Below are 20,152 nucleotides of genomic sequence, written 5' to 3'. Positions count from 1 at the left end.
AATGAACTGCACGAATAGTAAATACACAACAGCATGACAAGTACAGTGTGTACAGTAAGCACTCGGGACCTTGCACGGTAATTAATCAGGACAACAGAAGAACAGCAGAACACAGAGTTCAACAACTCAATGTGACCTCATTTCTATCTTGTCCTTTAGATTAAAGGTGGGGCGTACGATGTTTGAGAAATGCTTCAGAAAACTGAGTCGGCCCGACAGACGAAACAAACGTGGCGGAGAGAGTGTTCAGTGCACATGTCTGAAATTAGCAGAAAGCGAGTGAAACGTTGACATGGCAGATAAAAACGAAAAGTGGCTTACGATAAGGAAAGAAGTAGGACCTGTGTTAATATAGGATCAGCTTTCCAGCACTGGAGAGAACTGAAGGAGGGGAAGGCCTGCGATGGGACACAGAGGTTCCTTCTCGATAGGTGAGTAATGTTGGTTTTGCTTTGTTACACAGAACTAATATATGCCTTTGTCCTTTGCACGATTATGCTTGTGTGCCATTTTTGCTTGTTTGTTTATTTGCAATCGTATTGTTCTTCCCTTCAGCTATGATAAAGACACATTTCTTTCCATTAGTTGCCTGGGTTACGTATGTATGTATGTGTGGGCGGAGCCATCAATACAGGGGTGGGACCCATTTGGGTTAGGGGCGTGTTTGTTTTGGTGATTTCAGATGTCAACATTGGCTTTCAAACACTGGAGACCCTGCATTTAACTCGAAATTCTTGTCGTCATGCACTGATTTTGCAATTGTTTATTTTTTGTAACTTAATTATGCTTTTAAAGCTCTGGGTGTTGCATAAGCTTTAGTTCCTTATACCCTGCATTTGGAAACCACACAGATATCACTCCTGATTTAAATTACATCATTCATAAATAAATAAATAAATAAATAAATAAATAAATAAATAAATAAATAAATAAATAAATAAGGCTAAAATGTAATTGATTCGTTAGCAGATCTGAAGACGCATACACCTGAACGGAAGCCTAAATATGAACCCAGAAGTCTTTGCGGCTGCATAGTTGAAGGCTTCTGGTCTTATCTTATGGTATTACAGATAAGAGCTTCAGCAACTACACCACCACTGTCCTTATTTCACGCTGGTTTAAAACTTTAAACTAGTTTCAGATTTTAGTTGCCTGGGTTGTATATGTATGTGTGGGCGGAGCTATCAATACAGGGGTGGGACCCTTTTTTGGGTTAGGGGCGTATTTGTTTTGGTGATTTCAAATGTCGACATTGGCTTTCAAACATCGTACACCCAACCTTTAACTGACAAATTCAATACAAATCAAATACCCGTTCATACAATACAGATTTATATATGCCCGAAGATCCCCATAGAATAAAATGTTCCTTTTCTAAAACTACTCTCTTTATACCAATACACAGAGTAGAATATTAAGTAGACATTTAGCAACCATGAGGAAGGTGATTAGTGTTGGAATTAACTGAAAAGCAGTTTTGCGTGGAAAAAATTATCTATTTAGTTTTGATTCAATTTTTTTTTTTTTAATTAACTATTGACTGGATTTTGTCAAACACATTTAAAATCCCGGATAGCAGAAAAGCTCCTCTCTCAATATTGTCTTTTTTAAATAATTTTATTTAGCAGATGATTTTATTCAAAGTGAATCAAGAGAGGTGTAAAGTGCTAGGGCACTATTATTAGGGATTATTGAGGGTTTAGACATTTCTGTGTCTACTGTAGAAACCGTAAAGCTATTATGTAATATTTAAAGTGAGTAAGAGGATGACTTCGGACCGCTTTAGCGTTCACCGTATAGGCTGACAAAGTGGGTGTGATTAATTGAAAGCGGGTAATCGGAAATAACGATAGTCATGTCACTTAGAAAAATTTTTTAAAAAAATCCTTTCTTCTTAGTAGTACGGTAGCAATTTACCTGTACAGTTAGCTCCATGGCAGAAGTCAGTGCTAGAAGAATAAAGTGAGGGTCACAGTATGTGCATCACGCATAGGAGAGAAAAACGAAAGAAGAAAAAAAAGGGTCTAATCAGAAAAAAAAAAGACTTCAGGCAGCAGCTTATCACTACGCTAAAATTTACTCGAATAAATATTTGAGATGAGGAGAGATAAATACAAATGATTATTAATAACCGAGCATAACTGATAAATAAGTATGAAGAAACTATATAGTTCCTGCCTGTTCAAAAGCTTTCTCTGTGCAATCAAACGCACTAGTTATGAGTTTACAGTCATGTGGTCTCTGATGTCATGTGGTCTCTGCTGTCATGTGGTGTGATGAAAGACGTTTACAGGCAGTTAAAAAAATTCCCAAATAAGCATTGGGAAAGCTTATTAAATAAAGGTAATCGTTTGCACTCTTTTAGTCTCTGTTCATTAGTCCCTTTCTGGTTTTCTCAGTTTCCTCACATTGGCAGGGTTCACAGGCCGACCCTCAGGCAGCCAGACTGAGCAGCTTTACAGTCACCATGAGGTGTCACACAGAGACCAAGAGTCTTTAGCAGAGGTCCTTGAATTTCAGGGATGTGTGTAAAGAAAGTGGTAAAGAGCAAAACAGAGATTCTTGGCACAGGTAAGTTGATTTAGCAGTTGGATTGTAGACTATCCAAAACTATGTACTTAATTAGTGGTCAGTTTCTGGGAACCAAGCTGGTGGAAGACTGTAACCTAGCACTGAAACCGACATGAATTATTAAGAATTATTAAAATAAAAATAAAACAAAACTCAATGCTGCCATTCCTAATACACGATCATACAAGTCTCTTTCACACAAACACACATACATTCTTGGTGTACTTTATAGACCCACCTCAGCCCTACTTAACCAGTGATGCAAAGCCTCCATGCAGCTGCATTACATCATTTCCCCCTCCCCGAGCTACCCCATAACACCCCATGTTTTCTCAACTGACATCCTGCAGCTGCCTGTATCAAATTTAACCCACAAGTACTCATGCGTAAAGCCTCACCCAGCTGTAGGTGCTTATCAACCCATTTTACTAGCACATTTGAAACAACCAGCATGAGAATCCACCTTGTACCCTGGTACAAGGAAGACTTGCATCACTCTGGCATTCAGATGGTGGAATGAACTTCCTGTGGCTGTCCAAACAGTGAGTCAAAACCTTCCGATGTAGACTGATGCCCCACCTCTTCACTAAACACCTAAAAGAGCACTAACGATAAGAATGAACAGTGGTGCGGTTTGGTTGCTGTAACTAGCCTATAGAGTTTTAGCTTGATAGTGTTATTGATCCTGAACTAATTATGCTAGCATGAGATAACTGCCGGTTAATCTGGTAGTGACACAAAAACTTTAGTAACACTGCTATGGCTGATACGTACTGTATCAAAGCTTTACATACCAAGTGACCTACACGGTTGGAGGAACTGATACGCCAGCCAACGAGGCAGTTACACTGTAAGCATACACACTAGTACAAGTGTGTAAAAAAAAAAAAGGTCCAATTTATTTTATCCCCCTCTTTAATTATTAAGAGTTTGAGCTACAAGACAAACACAAACCCATACACACCTACACACACGATGTATGAGGAAAAAAAACACTGAATAGCGTATTACATAAGATGAGTGGTGACACCATTACAACAGCACTCGTATAGAGTAACCTCTTAACGCGCGCACACACACACACACTACTGCTTTTATTTACTCACCCTCAGTCAGATCTCTATAAAATTGCAACAATTTTTATATAAACATTTAAATAACTAAAACTTTTGAGGATTCATTGTTTATAACTTCACGGTTCTGGGATATAACTTCTCATCGATAACTCTCAAGCTCTCACTCTTACAGGGCAAAATAAAACAGTGGCACTTGTTATATAAATGTTTATTTGCAATCTACCTACAACGAATCGGTCAAATATCAACAAAAGAAGTTTCTTCACTGAATGGTTGAAGTCGGAATACGAATATGAAGTCCAAATCTAGTGAACAGCGTCAGTTCAGGCAGGCCACATAGTCAAGCTCTGCTATCAGCTGATTGTCAAATAATTGTCTAAACCCAGCCTATCAGCTGATCTGATTCCTAAGCCTTCAATTGGTCCCTTTCAAACAGGGCGCCCTATTTAAAGGCATTTCTGTCTGCCTGCTTGGCGGTTTCCTCTGCATTGCTGCAACCCACCTCCTCCCCTAGCTCCTCCTTGAAACATTTGTTGAACTTAATCAGAGTCATTCTGTTGTCACTGATGCAGGCTCTGTTCTAAATGCGGGATTTTTTGCTGCTTTCCCAGTTTTAAATGGAAGATTGTCCCCAGAAGCTGCTGCTGTTCCCTGACTAGCTTTCATGGAGCTCATGAAAAGGATGGGGAATTCAGAACAGAGCCATACCACCAAAACAATCTTGCAAATAAAAAAAAATTAAAATTATGTCAAAAAAAATTGTCTTTATTTTGACTTAAACTATTATTAACGGACACCCACCAACCCACCCAGACACCTACGTCTGGCCAACTTTGTGAGGTTGATGGGTATAATTTATAATTTTCTAAATTTCTCTGAAGCTGCTTAATGACTGTAAAAATTGAACTGGACTGAATTATACTCGGGTGGGGCATGCAAGTATACTAATGACTACGCCGATATATCTCGGCCCATATAAATTATTAATCCATTCATAGGCAGCTCAGGGTCAGAGCTGAGAAAAGCTGAGAAAAAGCGAACAAACTGGAAAACTTTGTGGATAGTTTGATGTTAAAGAACTCGGGAGTTTGGTCTTTATATTCACTTCATTTCAAATTTTAAATTACGTATTGTGTGATTGTTTCTTTTTTCTTGAGTGAAGAAAAACATCTGTTGGGGTAACAACTAAATAAACACCTAAGGGCCTTTTTACACCTGGTCACTTCATGTGTTGTCTCTGATCCGTTAGCTATCTGATTTGTTAAAACTGTTCCATTTACATTAGGCCACATAAATGCGTCTTGGCAAATCGGATATCAAGCCGATCTTTCTACTCCCGCCCAAAATGCAAATATATTTTACCTCATTTCCGGGGTAATTGAAATGGAACACGCTTTGGTGTATGCAGTTGCTACAAAAAACAGCATTTACTGTTTGCTGCATTTTCGCTGGTGGCAGCAGTGCATTTTAAGACCCAACGAGACACCTGGGTGAGAGATCGGAGACAGCACTGGTGGGAAAACATATTTGTTTCTGGCGCGAAGCACGACTCGCGAGTCACCTGCGAGTGACGTCCTTCCGTTTCAGAGGAGTATAGCGCTGACGTATGTGGCTTGAAGAACCACATGCATTTACACCTGTCCAGTTTCATCTGAAATGCGTCCCAGACCACCTCCTGAAGTGATTAGAATGATCTGATTTATATCCGTCTCGAAAACGTTTCGGAGGGCATTTACACCTGGTCTTTTTACCATCGGATAGCTATCGGATCACACAAAGTGCATGAAGTGACCAGGTGTAAAAAGCCCCTCAATAATTCCAATATGAGCGTGTAGGAAATTCCTTTAAAAATAATCCCACTTAGGACATATAGCACGATTAAAAAAAGCCAATAAATCCAACGTATATACATGTTTATGCCTTTAAAAATGTCCAACTTTTGAAGACCAGAGTAGTATTTGAGAGCAAGGAAATTCATTAGAGTGTGCATGTTTCAGCATGCAGGAGCCTGGATCATGGCAGTGAATAGGCTGAATCCATCACCTGCCTGAGTCCCGTGTCAAGCGGACAGCAGAGAAATCTAATCAGCACAGTACACCACATCCACCACGTCTCCGTTCCAACCAGGACCTTTCATTTGCTTTTGTTCTGCTGCCGTCCTGCGTCCGTACGCATGTGGAGAGAGTGAAAAATACAGAGAAAGACAGACGGAGGGAGGAAGAGCAAGCAAGAAAGCAGGAACAATAGAAGAGAAAAATGACTTTGGTGTGTCACTGACAGAACGAATACAACCGAAAAGCACAAAAGGGTGACGGAGAGAAAAGAGCACAGAGACCCTCCCTTGTGCTTCTTCGGAAAAATTAATGTTTTAGAATTCATTTTAACCCTTACATTCTGTTCATATTTCATGCCTTCACGGTACGGGTCAATTTTGTAATAAATAGATGATTAATCTTTAATTAATGGTTCTGAGAGCAAGGAGAGTATTTTTTAAGTTGGAGAAAAACTCACATATTATACTCACATATGTGAAAAAATACGTTTTAATTTTTAAAAAAAAAAATTTAACAATTATTGACATTGTCATTATTGACAAATGACCAGAACTTTCTAGAACTGTTTATATGAGTTATTATATAACCTCGTATAACCATTAAAACTGTCCAACACTGTCTTTAGTGCTCAAAAACACACACAACACAAAAAATTGCTTATTCAAGCTACTTAACTTCAAGCTAAAGAGATTTATAATAGTGTGTGATTCAATGATGAGCCTTAAAATAAAAAAAATAAAGAAGGTGGCCATTTGGATGTAAAAAAACAACCCAAGAAGATCAAAGTCTCATCATAGACGTTAATAGCTGAAACAGGCAACATTCACATCCATACCATGACCTCACTAATATCACGACTTATCTGCAGACCAATTACAATCCAGGATGAATATACTACAAAGGACAATCTACATGCATGTTATATTGACATGCTGACAAACAGCGATGACATGTAGCGATGACATGTAGTGATCTCTCAGAGTTTACAATAGATCAGAAAAAAGGTGATGATTTTATTCTAGCCTTCAGATATCCTGGATTCCTGTTCCTGGTTCACAACTCAATGTGGTCTGCAGATCTGTGTAAGGTTTTGACATTTTCTCCATTGTGAGATGCTTTTCTACTCACCACGGTTGTAAAGAGCAATGACTATATTTACTGTACATTGCCTCTCCAACCGTTTTCCATAGAAACTCCACAGTGTCAAGCTCTTGAAGCGTAAAAAAAAATTGAAATGAAGATTCTATCTGTTTGGCCTGCTCTCAACAACCGACTTAATATTTGTGTTACGGAGCTGAAAATGTAGACAGGACGGTATTTTATAGAGTTCAAAATATTATTACACAGAGCTTCTATTAATTTTGTCACAATGTTAGTATATAATAAGCTCCCCCTCAACGTGGCCAAATGATATATATATATATATATATGATATACCTCAAAGGGACAAACAGGCACTGTTTATCTGCACCACGGATGGATAAAGATCATGCATAATTAGGCGCAAGTGCTCAGCTTACTTATGAACGCTCCCACACACTCGCAGCTGCTGCATATTAGCTCAACTCAATAGTGATGTGATTAGAATTAAAAGTGAAGCTGGCAAAGAGTCCAATATCCAGCTCTAATCCATGTGCATATATCTGCAACAGGTTATTAAGGAGGAGAGAGAGAGAGAGAGAGAGAGAGAGAGAGAGAGAGAGAGAGAGAGAGAGAGAGAGAGAGACAGAACAGAGCAAAGAGAAAACAGAGAAAGAGAAAAACATTCGCCACCAACCGAGAAAATCGGAGAGGAATTAAAGAGGCATAGAGAATGAGTCTGAAGAAGAGTGTGTGATAGTGTGTGTGTGGGGGGGTAGTTTGGCAGGATGAAGAGCTCCATAAGCCTTGCAGCGCTCCCGAGTGGCACTGTGCTGCCCAGTTCTCTCATTGTAAAGCACTATTTCTCCATCCGCCGTGGCTCTGAATGAACAGAGAGCATTGAGAAGCCTGCAGGAGAAACCCAGAGCAGGATTCCCTGTGGCAGGGCCATTTCTTGTCCTGTCTTGCTATCTCACACTCACACACACAGCAGGAGGCTTGGTCAGTGGTCATAATACTCCAAAAAAGGCCACTGAAATTCCCCAATAAGCCACAGTGAATGACCCCTGCTGGCTCAGAGAGAAACACCATCAGAATCCGCTTACAGCTTTATAAAGGCCGAACATCACCTCTCAATCACAGAAATAATAGGAAATAATGTCAAGGAGTAAAAAAAAATACAAGACAAAGTTACTGAGCTGAAAAGGGGTCAGGATTTTAAGATAAATAACGTCATATTAAATGCCACACTCGCAGCCCTAGCAGTAACTGTTTCAACTAAAAAAAAAAAAAAAAAAAGAAAGAAATTTCAATGCCTGTTCACATCAATCAAAATGTCTGATTTTAACCTTGGCATGTTTGTTGGTCAATGAAAATGATCCAGATTGAGAATTTCAGAAAACTGATCTCCAGGAATTTTAAAGTTTACACAGAACTGTGCAAAAATTGAGTGAGTAAATTAATGAACGCAGTGTGTGTGTGTGTGTGTGTGTGTGTGTGTGTGTGTGTGTGTGTGTGTGTGTGTGTGTGTGTGTGTGTGTGTGTGTGTGTGTGAAAACCTTGTTAAGTGATTTCAGAAAAAATGCCTAGATTGGATTAAGGTGTAATAATTTTTTTCCTTTTACAACCTTGGTGAGAAATCAACACACAAGTGCAACAAACCCTGAGGGGGATCGGCTAAAACAGCTGTAGACCACATGGTGATCCACTCCATCAGCCAAGAAAAGAACTCTTAGGCTATCACGGGCACAGACGTTTGCATACACAAAACGTAATCTACCAAAGTAATCGATCAACTACGAGTTACACCACTGCTGAAAAAAAACCGGCATCAAAGAAAAGAAAAATACAAAGTTAATTTTAGGGACCAAATCTCTACTATTAACTCTCTGTCTATCCAGATGTTTAAGCTCCTCAATAGAGGGAGTACAATCACAGCAAATGAAGACAGATGAAGATAGACAGTAACAGTAAAGAGTGTCTTAAGGCAAAGGATGGGCAAACTGGGGATTCATATTATATGAGAGGAATATCGTGCAGAACTTCCGATTTTATGAGTAGATAAAGACTACATTTCCTGAGGAAAATGTGAATGGTGCTTGCACGTGGCAAATCCCGGCTCTCGGTTGCTAAGCTGAAATTTTTAGGAATTTCCCATTCAAGTCTATGGGACTTTTTTGGACGCTTTTTCGTCTGCTGTGTGAACATCGTTGGTTGGATCGCTTATAAAAGTCATTGCACACCTCTCCTCAATGAGCCGGTCGATTGGTCACCTCATTCATGGGTCTAGGACAAAAGCTGCGGGACAAGTTACGCGGCGAAGTTTTGTCCGGAAGAAGAATCTCAGTACGCAAGATAACAAGAATGATGCTTTGCCCGTTTTAAGCTGACATTCCTGCTCTTGTGGTCCACAGTGAAGTACTGATACATAAGACCAGGGGTCGGCAACCTGCAAGTGGCTCTTTCATCCCTCCCTGTAAATTTGGAAAAATAAATAAGTAATTTAAACTTATTTTATTTAGTTAGTTTTATAAATAATGTAATTCTAAATTCTAAGACTATGATGCTCTTGAAACATTAAAATAAACCGTGTTTAATTTTTTTGTCGCTCAAAATATGCGTCATAACTGCCGACTTGCGAAATCCGAGACACAGAAGCAGACGCGTTTTTGGTTCGCTGCAGCCGGCAAGTTAAAATTTTGATGTCACAAATACGAAGAGAAATCAATTAGATATTGAATATTTTATTTGAAAGTAACCTTCAAACCAGCATCTTTTTTTGTTAAGGTTAGTTCAAACTTCAAAATATTTTTGTTTGCCTGCAGAAATAAAATTTCGTTTACTCGGTAGCAGTTCATTGATTTCATGAATGCAACACACTACAGTTTTTTCTACACTTTCCATAAAGGTAAAAAACTATATATGCAGTGTTATCTTCATTTTCGATGTCAAAAGGGTTTTGTGGCTCCCCGTGTTTTTTTTTTTTTCCTGTGGGAAACGGGTCCAAATGGCTCTGAGTGTTTAAGGTTGCCGACCCTGGACCTAGACGATTTAAAATGTAAGAAATCCTTACGTAGAAGTTGAAAATTCTGACAGAAAAAGTTCTGTTTTCTATTTTAAACCCATCAGACATTTCAACCGGCATCAACTGCATCGAACCCGACCTACGTGGCGGCAACGATGGAGGAAAAAATGCAGCCTGTACAAAGTACACAGCAGTAATTCCTTTTTTTAGTCTTTCCATTAACAGAAGCTAATTGGAGGCTGTAATGATCAGACACAGGCCTGAGAGTTTTAAATGGCTGCTGGCAGAAACAAAAGAGCTCACCAACTTCACATAGTGCCACAGGTCCCTGTTCCCACATTAAATCAATTATATTCAGTAATCCATCATGTTTATCTATACAGCTGCTCAGACAGCGCTGCTGCAATTAACCTGGCATTTAACAGTACACAAAGAGAAGGAGCAACAAGGTGGGAGGATGGAGTGGAGGGATGCGAGGTGAACAGAAAGTCAGACTACACTACAGACAGAATCAAAGTGTTATTCTCAGCAGCACAGAGAGGTAGCTGCCAGATCTCCGGTTGCGTTCTAATAAGCGTGTCCTTTTACTCTCAAACAGACAGGCTGGGATATTACAGCTCGCTGTCAGAGACCCCATCATAGACTCGAGCGTGCTTAGACTTCTTCAGCACAAGGAAATCCCTGCTCCAACACAAGCTTTAACACCACATGTATGCAGTTAATGCACGGAGTCTATACGTTGCCATTTGATTGACTCTATATGACATCTTGAAAGTGTGCATGAAACACACTCGACAACACACACACACACCATCGCACACACACTCACAGACACTCTACCACACACTATAAGGCGCACGCACACACTCACACACGCGCATCAAATCCTAAGCCTCTGAAGAGCTACATTTATATGAGATACCAGTCATTCCCTGAGCCATGTGTGGAGCATGTGAGGCTGGAACTGGGCTTTAGTAAATAGCTAGTCCCTTGCTGAGGGGCAGTGGTGGCTCAAGTGGTTAAGGCTCTGGGTTGTTGCTTTGGAGATCGGGTTTAAAGCATCAACGCTGCTACTTTTTGACCTTTGAGTAAGGTCCTTAACCCTCACTGCTCCAGGGGTGCAGACCCCGCACTCTGACCGCCACCTAAAAGAATTTCAGTGTGCTGTAATGTATATATATATGGCAGAATAAAAGCTTCTAATGACTGACCCAACTCCTAAAGGTTCATCTCTGTTCAGCTGTGGCTTTGTCTGAATGTAGCCTGGGGAACCTGAAGACAACTCAGATCTCTGTATACGTTCAGGCAAAGCTTGCTTTTTTTCTTTTTTTTTTTAGCTGATAAGAAATGTTCTTGCAGCTCAATGGTTACATGACTAAATGTCAACCTGGTCTATTTGTTCATTTTCAGAACTTGCTCCTCTTTTAATAGCTCTGTAGATATGGTGTGTTGCATTAAGGGAATCATGATGCTTGAATCATTCCTACAACAAGGGATCAGATTATAATAGTAATATTTCAGTAGAAGAAAACCCAATCAATATAATACAATTTGTTAAAATAATTGTATTATTTAAAGAAATGAATAAAATGCTAATTCAGTACTAGCAACCCTGCAACAGTACACACACACAAACACACATACACACACAATTATTAACAATGGCAAATACCAAGAAAAGCTTTTACTGTTTATTTGCACATAAATGCAGCAGTAGACTTTGCATCCTATTGGCTTACAAGGCCGAGTCTAGTTAATTTACAGGTCAAAATTAATTTTATGTCAACGAAAGGTTAAAAGTAACCATTGATGCGTATTCCGTGTCTTGCATCCTTATCCTAGGGTTTTTTCTATCGGATTTTTATCATCAGCTGAACTGTAGATGTTGTCACCTCTGATTAGTTATACAGCAATCTTCATCATCTGTCCATATTCAGTACTGGGAAACCTGGTGTCTGTCCCAGGGAACACACAAAGCAGTACCCAAGTCAGTACCCAAGGCAGTACCCAAGGCAGTACCCTAGTGCTGAACAAAACACTCTTGCGGGCTTCATAATGTCTTTTACCACAAAGATTTACCCCGATCCTCACTGACTGCAATAAAGATTCTCTTTATTTGTAAATTCTTCTTCTAAATGATCTTTAAATGCATAATTCAGTCTTACATACACAGAAACAAGCATGTTAATAACTCACTAAGCTAATATTTTTACCCAGGAAACAGAGACTGCATAAATCCTTAGCTATATGCTTCAAGAGGTAAATTATCGCAAAGTGCATTTTAACTGGATGTCGGTTTGTTTTATTTTAAGGAAGCTAATAAATAGGAACCAAGTTCTCATCATTTAACATCTTGCAGCGAGTAAACAAACCCCTAATCCATTCAATACAGCACCAGGAATAAACATATGGCACAATTATCGGCTGTGAAGCTATAAGCATTTGATTGGAAATGCCAGTAAAGGTTAAGAAAGTAAAGGGGAAAAAACCAGGTTGAACGTCGACGATCGATTCTCGCCAGAGGGAAGCTGAGAAAATTCCAGAAGATAACAACTTTATCCGTGTTGCATGGGAAGAACAATCAAAGGTACTGCTGATGGCATGCTATAGATTCTGAAAGGATCACTGGGCGTTTGAAAGCGAGAAAGAAAAAGCGAGAGTAGATGAGATAACGAGGGATAGGAGATGAGATATAATGGTGCGGAGGGGCGGTGGAGGATAGGGGTGTCAGAGGAAAGCAACACACCATCCTTCAAACACAGAGGGTCATGCTTATAATGAATGGAGACTGAATAGTTTTCTCAAGCTCAGGGCATTTAACGCCCACGCCAGTAACAGGACCGGGCCTACGGAGACAACGCATGTTAGCTAATGGTGTCTTCTCACTGCCAGGACACTGCCGGAAAAGCCAATTTTCAGACAAATCTTGGTAAACTCGAACTGATAACCAATCATAACAGTCTATACTTCTGTCACATGTTTCTCGGTTATAAAATTACACACTTTATTTTATGAAAACGTGAATCAAGTATAAAAGGGTAATAATTTGTTAGAGTAATAATGTGTGTGTGGATTATACAATGAACAAATATAGGATGTCGGAGATGGAGCTGCCAGGTAAGAGGCCAAGAGGAAGGCAAAAGAGGAGATCTATGGATGTGTTAAATGAGGACTAAGGTAATTGGTGTGAGAATAGAGGATGCTGAGGATAGAGTTAGGTGGATGATCAGCTGTGTCTCTCTTTCTCAGAATTAACAATCGTTATATCTGACCGACTGAATCTGTACGCACTTAGTCATAAACGACAGCAGCTAGCAGACACGACAGATCAGAGACAATATACAAGAGTTTCATTTCGTAGAGAATTCACAAAATCGGAAAAATAATATTCGCTCAGGTTTTATGCACACGACGTGAGGGAAGAATCTTATCTCTCTCTATCACAACATCACAAAAGACACGAAGAACACTGAAGAGTTTGGGCCAAAAATCACCATTTGCGCTTGTGTGCTATTTTGTCACATGTAAAGTCACATTTGTGGGTACAAACAAACAAACAAACAAACAAACAAATAAATAAAATTTAAATCGGCATGAACTCAGGTATCCATTAAAAGCATGTATGCGTCAATACTTGTTTACCAGACCATGTGCATGCACAAGCAAGTTGGCAGAAATTAAAGCATAATCAAGCAAACTCAAAAAAAAAAAAAAAAAGTTTTTTTGTTGTTGTTTTTTTAAACTTACAGCTCATTTGGTCCAAGAGGTGTCAATATGTGAGGTCACAAAACGTATTCATCCTCTTCGGTTCATGTGCATCGAACGAGAGTGCAGCTCTCGTACAAAGTAATTACATGAGTCTTCAGTGGCAGAAGTTTAATCCTGTGCATACAATTTTGAGAATTCAAGTAGATGTAAAAACATAGTAGAAAAATAAATAAATAAATAAATAAATAAATAAATAAATAAATAAATAAATAAATAAATAAGACGCAGACTTTTAGCCAGAATAAATACAAAAACAACAACAACTCCTGGAGGGTCTGATATTAAATGAAGCACAACAGCTAACTTTATTAGTTACTCAGGATTGAGTAGATTCGAGTAGAGCTGCAGTGGAGAAACGCGGGTTTAAGTAAATCGCTCGTCAATGAACAATAGCGGCTGATTGTCAAAAAAAATAAAAGCGGGAAGGAGCTGAGATTTTCCCTCCCCTCGCTTTCGGTAGATATTTTCTCACCTAGCCAGCATTTGGTGCTTTGTGCTGCTAGCGATGATAAGATTATTTGTTCAGCTTTTTTTTCCCTTGAATTGTAAGAAAAGATTCTTCTCTGGAGATTTCCCCAGTGCGCAGTTTGCCGCCTTCTTTGTCTGATGGAAATTATTCATGGTAAAACACGTTCAGATCGCTGTTATTCTGTGTTGTCGGTTCGTTAACGGAACAGATTACACTGAGTTTTCTGGATGCCACATGGGACTGAAACCAGCGTAATTAAAGTAGATTTCTTTCTGGTTTAGTTGTGATTTGAATTAATCTTGAGTAATTCGTTATAATCAGCAAAAAACCCACCACGGATGTAATAACCTGCCGTTCTTTTTATTGTAGGACTGAAAGGTACAGTAGAAGTGCAGGTGAACAAGTGACACATTACGATGTAAAGAAAGTGCAGATATAAAGCGGTGCTTTGATGCCATTGTCCATCTTCTCGCTTCTCTTCCCACAGCCTTAAAAATACTTCTGACTGCAAACTGACAGACAGGTGACGCTTATTTAATGTCAGGGCTAGGTGCTATTGTGCCCCAAACCCCCACCCTCTCAAAAAAAATGAGTTAAATTAAATTAAATAATAATAATACTCCATCCAGGGTGTATCCTGCCTTGATGCCCGATGACACCTGAGATAGGCACAGGCTGCCCGTGACCTGAGGTAGTTCAGAAATGCGGTAGAAAATTAATGAATGAATGAAATAATAATAATAATAATAATAATAATAATAATAATAATAATAATAATAATAATAATAATAATAATACAAAAAATCTAAAATTGTGTGAAAGATTCTTGCTTATGAGGCCATTATATTTTTTGTTCTTACATGAGACTAAAGCGAAACGTCGCACTGTTCTCTACAGACTGTGCTGTTACTATTTGTACTTTTTCACTTAGTGAACCCGACGTAAATTAGTAGGTCTTTTGTGACCTGAAATAGCAAATCAGGATGTCAGATTGAGATTTAACGAGTGATGTCAAATCGGCATGGCGTCACGTTCGACATTTCAAGTCAAGAAGCTTTGATTGTCATTTCAGCCATATATAACTGACGCAGTACACAGTGAAATGAGACAACGTTTCTCCAGGACTCTGGTGCTACATAAAACAAAGCCAGGGCCAAGTTAGTCCTAGCTACATAAAGTACATCTGTGCAACCTGGTACAAACAGTGCAGGAGTGCAAGAGACAAAAAGACACTGCAGGACAAACGACAGTGCAAACGAAAAATACAAGAAATACACGAAAGACAAGACAATACACAAATGCAGCACTGACCAGTGTAAATACTGTATGTTCTGTATTGCATGTGTAAGAGTACTGGAATGAACACATTATCATTGCACAAGCTGTCTTTCACACAGTTTTGCACAATCCATTACAATACCTCATATAACTGCTGCTAAGAACAAAAACAGTGCGCAAATATGGGTGGTGCTGAATACATGGATGTATACTGGAAGAGTGTGTATATGGTGTAGGTCAGCATGTGTGTGTGTGTGTGTTTTGTGCCCGATACAGTTCAGTTATTTAGATGTCTGATGGCTTGTGGAAAGAAACACTAATAAACAAAACAGCTCTTTACCTTCGAATGGACTTTTATTGTAACTAACTTTAAATGAAATAACATGTCTGTTTGTTTAGCTGGTAGCGTTCCTGCTCAGAGGAAACACGGCGTTAGATTTCAAACCTGCCCCAATGTCCACATTAGTATTCTTTAACACTGTTCCAGTTTTTAGATGATCAGCGGCACTTAAAGGCACTTGTGAAAGAATAAACCAGATATTAACCCACATGTCCTCTCCTTAGCCCAAGAAATATCTGTGAAATTACTGTGAAGCTGCATGAGCTGTGAACGGAAACGGTGGTGCTGTGGTGTGTAGCCTGTGTGTGCACAATGCTGCTATTGTCAGCAATGAGAAGTGGTGAGTAGATGCTGCTGATGCCTCTGAATCATCATCTGTTACTGTTCAGACACAGAGAAAGCTACTACAGGAGGAAAAAAAGATAGACAGATAGATGGACAGAGAGCGGGTGGGGGGAGGGGATGGATGGAGATAAAAAGAGAGAGATGGATAGATAAATAGAGAGAGAGAGAGAAAGATGGATGGATGGATGGATGGATGGACGGATGGATAAAGAGAGAGAGAGAGACACAGAGAGAGATGGGAAGAAAAAGAGAGACACAGGGAGAGAGAAAGAGAGAGAGAGAGAGAGAGAGAGAGAGAAAGATGGATGGATAGAGAGAGAGACACAGAGAGATGGGAAGAAAAAGAGAGACACAGGGGGAGAGAGAGAGAGAGAGAGAGAGAGAGAGAGAGAGAGAGAGAGAGAGAGAGAGACATGGGAATAAAAAGAGAGAAAGATGGATGGATAAATAGAGAGAGAGAGAGAAAGATGGATGGATGGATGGATAAAGAGAGAGAGAGACACAGAGAGAGATGGGAAGAAAAAGAGAGACACAGGGAGAGAGAAAGAGAGAGAGAGAGAGAGAGAGAGAGAGAGAGAGAGAGAAAGATGGATGGATAGAGAGAGAGAGACACAGAGAGATGGGAAGAAAAAGAGAGACACAGGGAGAGAGAGAGAGAGAGAGAGAGAGAGAGAGAGAGAGAGACATGGGAATAAAATGGATGGATGAGAGAGAAAGATGGATGGATAGAGAGAGAGAGACACAGAGATGGGAAGAAAAAGAGAGAAAGATGGATGGATAAAGAGAGAGAGAGAGAGAGAGAGAGACAGACAGACAGACAGACACGGGGAAAGGGAGAGAGAGAGAGAGATCCTGTTCATGTTTACATGCTACAGTGTATCGTGTGGACTGTAACAGAGCTGAAGCTGACGGTGCTGCTGACTGACCATCACTCACTCATCTCTTTATTCACTCACACACTAGCCCTTGTGTGTCTTCCTATTACACACACAGACAGCTAACGTCATGATGTAGCACTGATCAGGCTGCTACACATACAACTGTACGGTACAGCATGGTGTGAAGCCTTACGCACGCACACATGTACAAACACAAACAAAGACAAACACACACACACGCAGACATATACACCCCACACATACTGTATGCAAACACCTCCAATAAAAAAACCCACACACACGCCACCGAACACACGCACACAAATGCAGATGCATACAGACATGCACCTACACACACACACACACACACACCCAGACAGACACACAACCCTCCTCAGTGACATCGGTGCTTGTTGGAGCTTCAGAGCCGTTATTAATCTTAGTCACACGCTCTTATCACTGACATTCTCAGCACTGCCCTGACATTTCTCAGAGCATCAGCTGTGAACCTCTTTAACTTTTTTACTGTTGGTGATTCTTGTGCAAATCAGATCAAGGGTTAACATCAGGAAGGCATTTGTAAGCGTCAGGGAAGAAGATAAAATTTCAGGGCTTAAACACTACTACGCCTTTTCACTTGTTGAGTCACTCGTCGTCTTGTTCCGACCGCTAGAAGCCATCCGAATGATCACGTCACGCATGATCCGGATATCTAAAATCTACACCACCATTATTTTCTTGCCTGAACCCTTAAACAGGGTTAAATTTTAATTGCTCTTTCTATTTATTACCATCTACCTGTTCCTTTATTTTAGTTTTTTTAACCAGTCTCTGCAGTCACACCAGGAAAAGCCTGCTAAAGCTTTTCAAAATATTTCTGCACTCTGTGATGATTAACATCAACCCATTTTCTCTCTTTCTTCTTCCTTAAACACACAAGAAAAAAAAAACAATTCAGAAAGTGCTGAAGTATTTGTCGTATTTATAAATTAAAGATGCCCTGCCACACGTATTTCATCACTTTTGTGGTAATGTCTGAAGTTTACCATGGACTCTAACATTTTTTGTGGAAAAAACGCCTTGGTTACCTTGTTTTTAAGCCATTCTAGTGTAGTATAGAGAAAACCTGCAGGAAGACTCAGCTCGATTTGCGCCAGTTCTCATTAATATTCAATGAGCTATGCTCCTTGGCTCCGATTGGCTAACCGCTAGGATATGAGAGCATGACTATTCATTCACCCAGCGCAATAATTAGCCTAGGCTAGAGGAACCTGGAATCGCAGCAGAATGGCTTCTTCAGGTATACTGACGTTCAGCCATCCTTGCTGTATAGGAAACTCACTGAGCTACACGAATTCTGTGGGCGTGGTCTCAAGTGGGAGAGCTCATGAATAGTAATGAGCTCGATCATTTCTACGTCACACTGAGCAGCTTTTCTAACTGACCTGATTTCTCTGCTTATTTCTTTTCAGTGGATAGAGCTGAAAGGGGAGGTAGCAGTTCGTTTTCACATTCCCGACACAACACAAACACATATGGACCAAACACGTATCAAAAAATACAAGTAAAAACGGTTTTGTGTGGAAGGGCACCTTTAAATAAAAAAAATCAACATTTTATTTTGTGCTGAAGTATTTGTGGTAATTATTAATAAAATGTTATTATTAAATAAAAATTACATTTAAAAAAGGGGAAAAGAGGAAAGGAAAAAGAAGACCATAGACCGCCTCTTCGGCCTTTTCTAGCATGCTAGAAGTGACGAGTGAAACGCATCTCCTGAAGAACCGGTTGTGGGCCACACATAAACCTACTGAAGTCTACACTACACCGCTAGAACCCTGATAGCTCACGAATACTTCACTGTCTTTAATAACATTGCAGTTCCGCTCCAGATTTTTACACTCATTACTTTCCCACTTTAGTCTCTGTGTCCTGAAGCTAATCAGCAGACTGAGTGCAATCTAATACAGTACTTCTAACCATCAGTTCAGCCATCACACAGTTACACGCCTCTGTGCAAGCTATCCAATCTCTTCATGATTTATAATAAGCAATATATATTTTCTCCCTTTTCTGATTTCAGCTGTATTACTTTATGGCCCACGAGCCTTCATCTTGCAGAGATTGCAACCTTTTTCCGCTGAAGTTGGCAGCACAGTCAAAACACTGACAAACATTTCTATTTTATTTTTATTTTTTGTTACAGTGAGGTGTTAAGTTGCTTGATTTGGTAAAGGGGCTCTGAATAAAGGCCTGTCCTAATTTATTTTGGATGCACTTTCAAGTGAGTGTATGTGTGTGTGTGTGTGTGTGTGTGTGTGTGTGTGTGTGTGTGTGTGTGTGTGTGTGTGTGTGTGTGTGCACCCTATTGTACTGTTGGGGTATCGAGTGGTGCCAAGAGCCACCCATGGCCAAGAGTCTTAGGTAAAACTTGCGTTACTCACCTTCTCTGTTTAATCAGAGAAATCTTAACCAATCGGATGTATCTGTGAGCTCATGTATGTGGAAGAGGGCAGACATCACTCTCTTCCTCTCACTCTCAGTTTGGTCGGATTCACGGGCCTTGGAAGCTGAGGAAAGCTGGATGGTGGGGAACTGATCGGCCCAATGAGCAGAGAGGAAATGAAAGAGGAAAAAAAAAAAACAGGAAGAAATCTCTCTCTGTGTCTGTAATTTTAAGTGAAATTCTAGTTCACTATATAAATCCTTTGACACGCTTAGAGAACAGTGCTGCTTTTTTCTGCTCAGAAATGTTTGAACTGTTGACATTTTTCACTGAGAGAAAAAAAGACGAGATGGGGCTCGAGCCATAAAAGATCAACCGCAAATGGTTTGCGCATGAACGCAGAATCAATTAAGAGAGAAAATCACTGATGTGTCTAACCATGCTCTAAAATATTCACGTGTGTGACATTCCGCTGTAACAGCTAAATGCTCAATGTTCAACAGGGTGTTTATTTGCTGTTGCTAGGCAACCAGGAGACAGGGATTTATAATAGCCAACTACAGCCAATCATGTGGCTAGAAAGAATCGTTTCTTTAACATCGAGACTGTATGACAAGACGGGAATAAAGTGTTGAGAACATCAACAGTCGCCTTAAACATTTTGGGTAAATCTTAATAAAATAATGTGTGTTTATTATGGCACATTATAACACACTCGCACGCGCACACAACTACAGCCAATCATGTGGCTAGAAAGAATCATTTCTTTAACATCGAGACTGTATGACAAGACGGGAATAAAGTGTTGAGAACATCAACAGT

General features: G+C 39.8%; 1 protein-coding gene across 2 annotated transcripts in view; it reads right to left on the bottom strand.

Annotated features, from left to right (window-relative positions):
* The window catches only part of dock1 (dedicator of cytokinesis 1), a 261,452-nt gene that overhangs the window by 225,447 nt on the left and 15,853 nt on the right, over positions 1–20,152 (bottom strand). The window lies entirely within an intron of this gene.

Source organism: Tachysurus fulvidraco, chromosome 8, assembly GCF_022655615.1.
Source record: "Tachysurus fulvidraco isolate hzauxx_2018 chromosome 8, HZAU_PFXX_2.0, whole genome shotgun sequence".
Lineage (NCBI taxonomy): Eukaryota > Metazoa > Chordata > Actinopteri > Siluriformes > Bagridae > Tachysurus > Tachysurus fulvidraco.
This window is presented reverse-complemented; position numbering and strand designations above follow the sequence as displayed.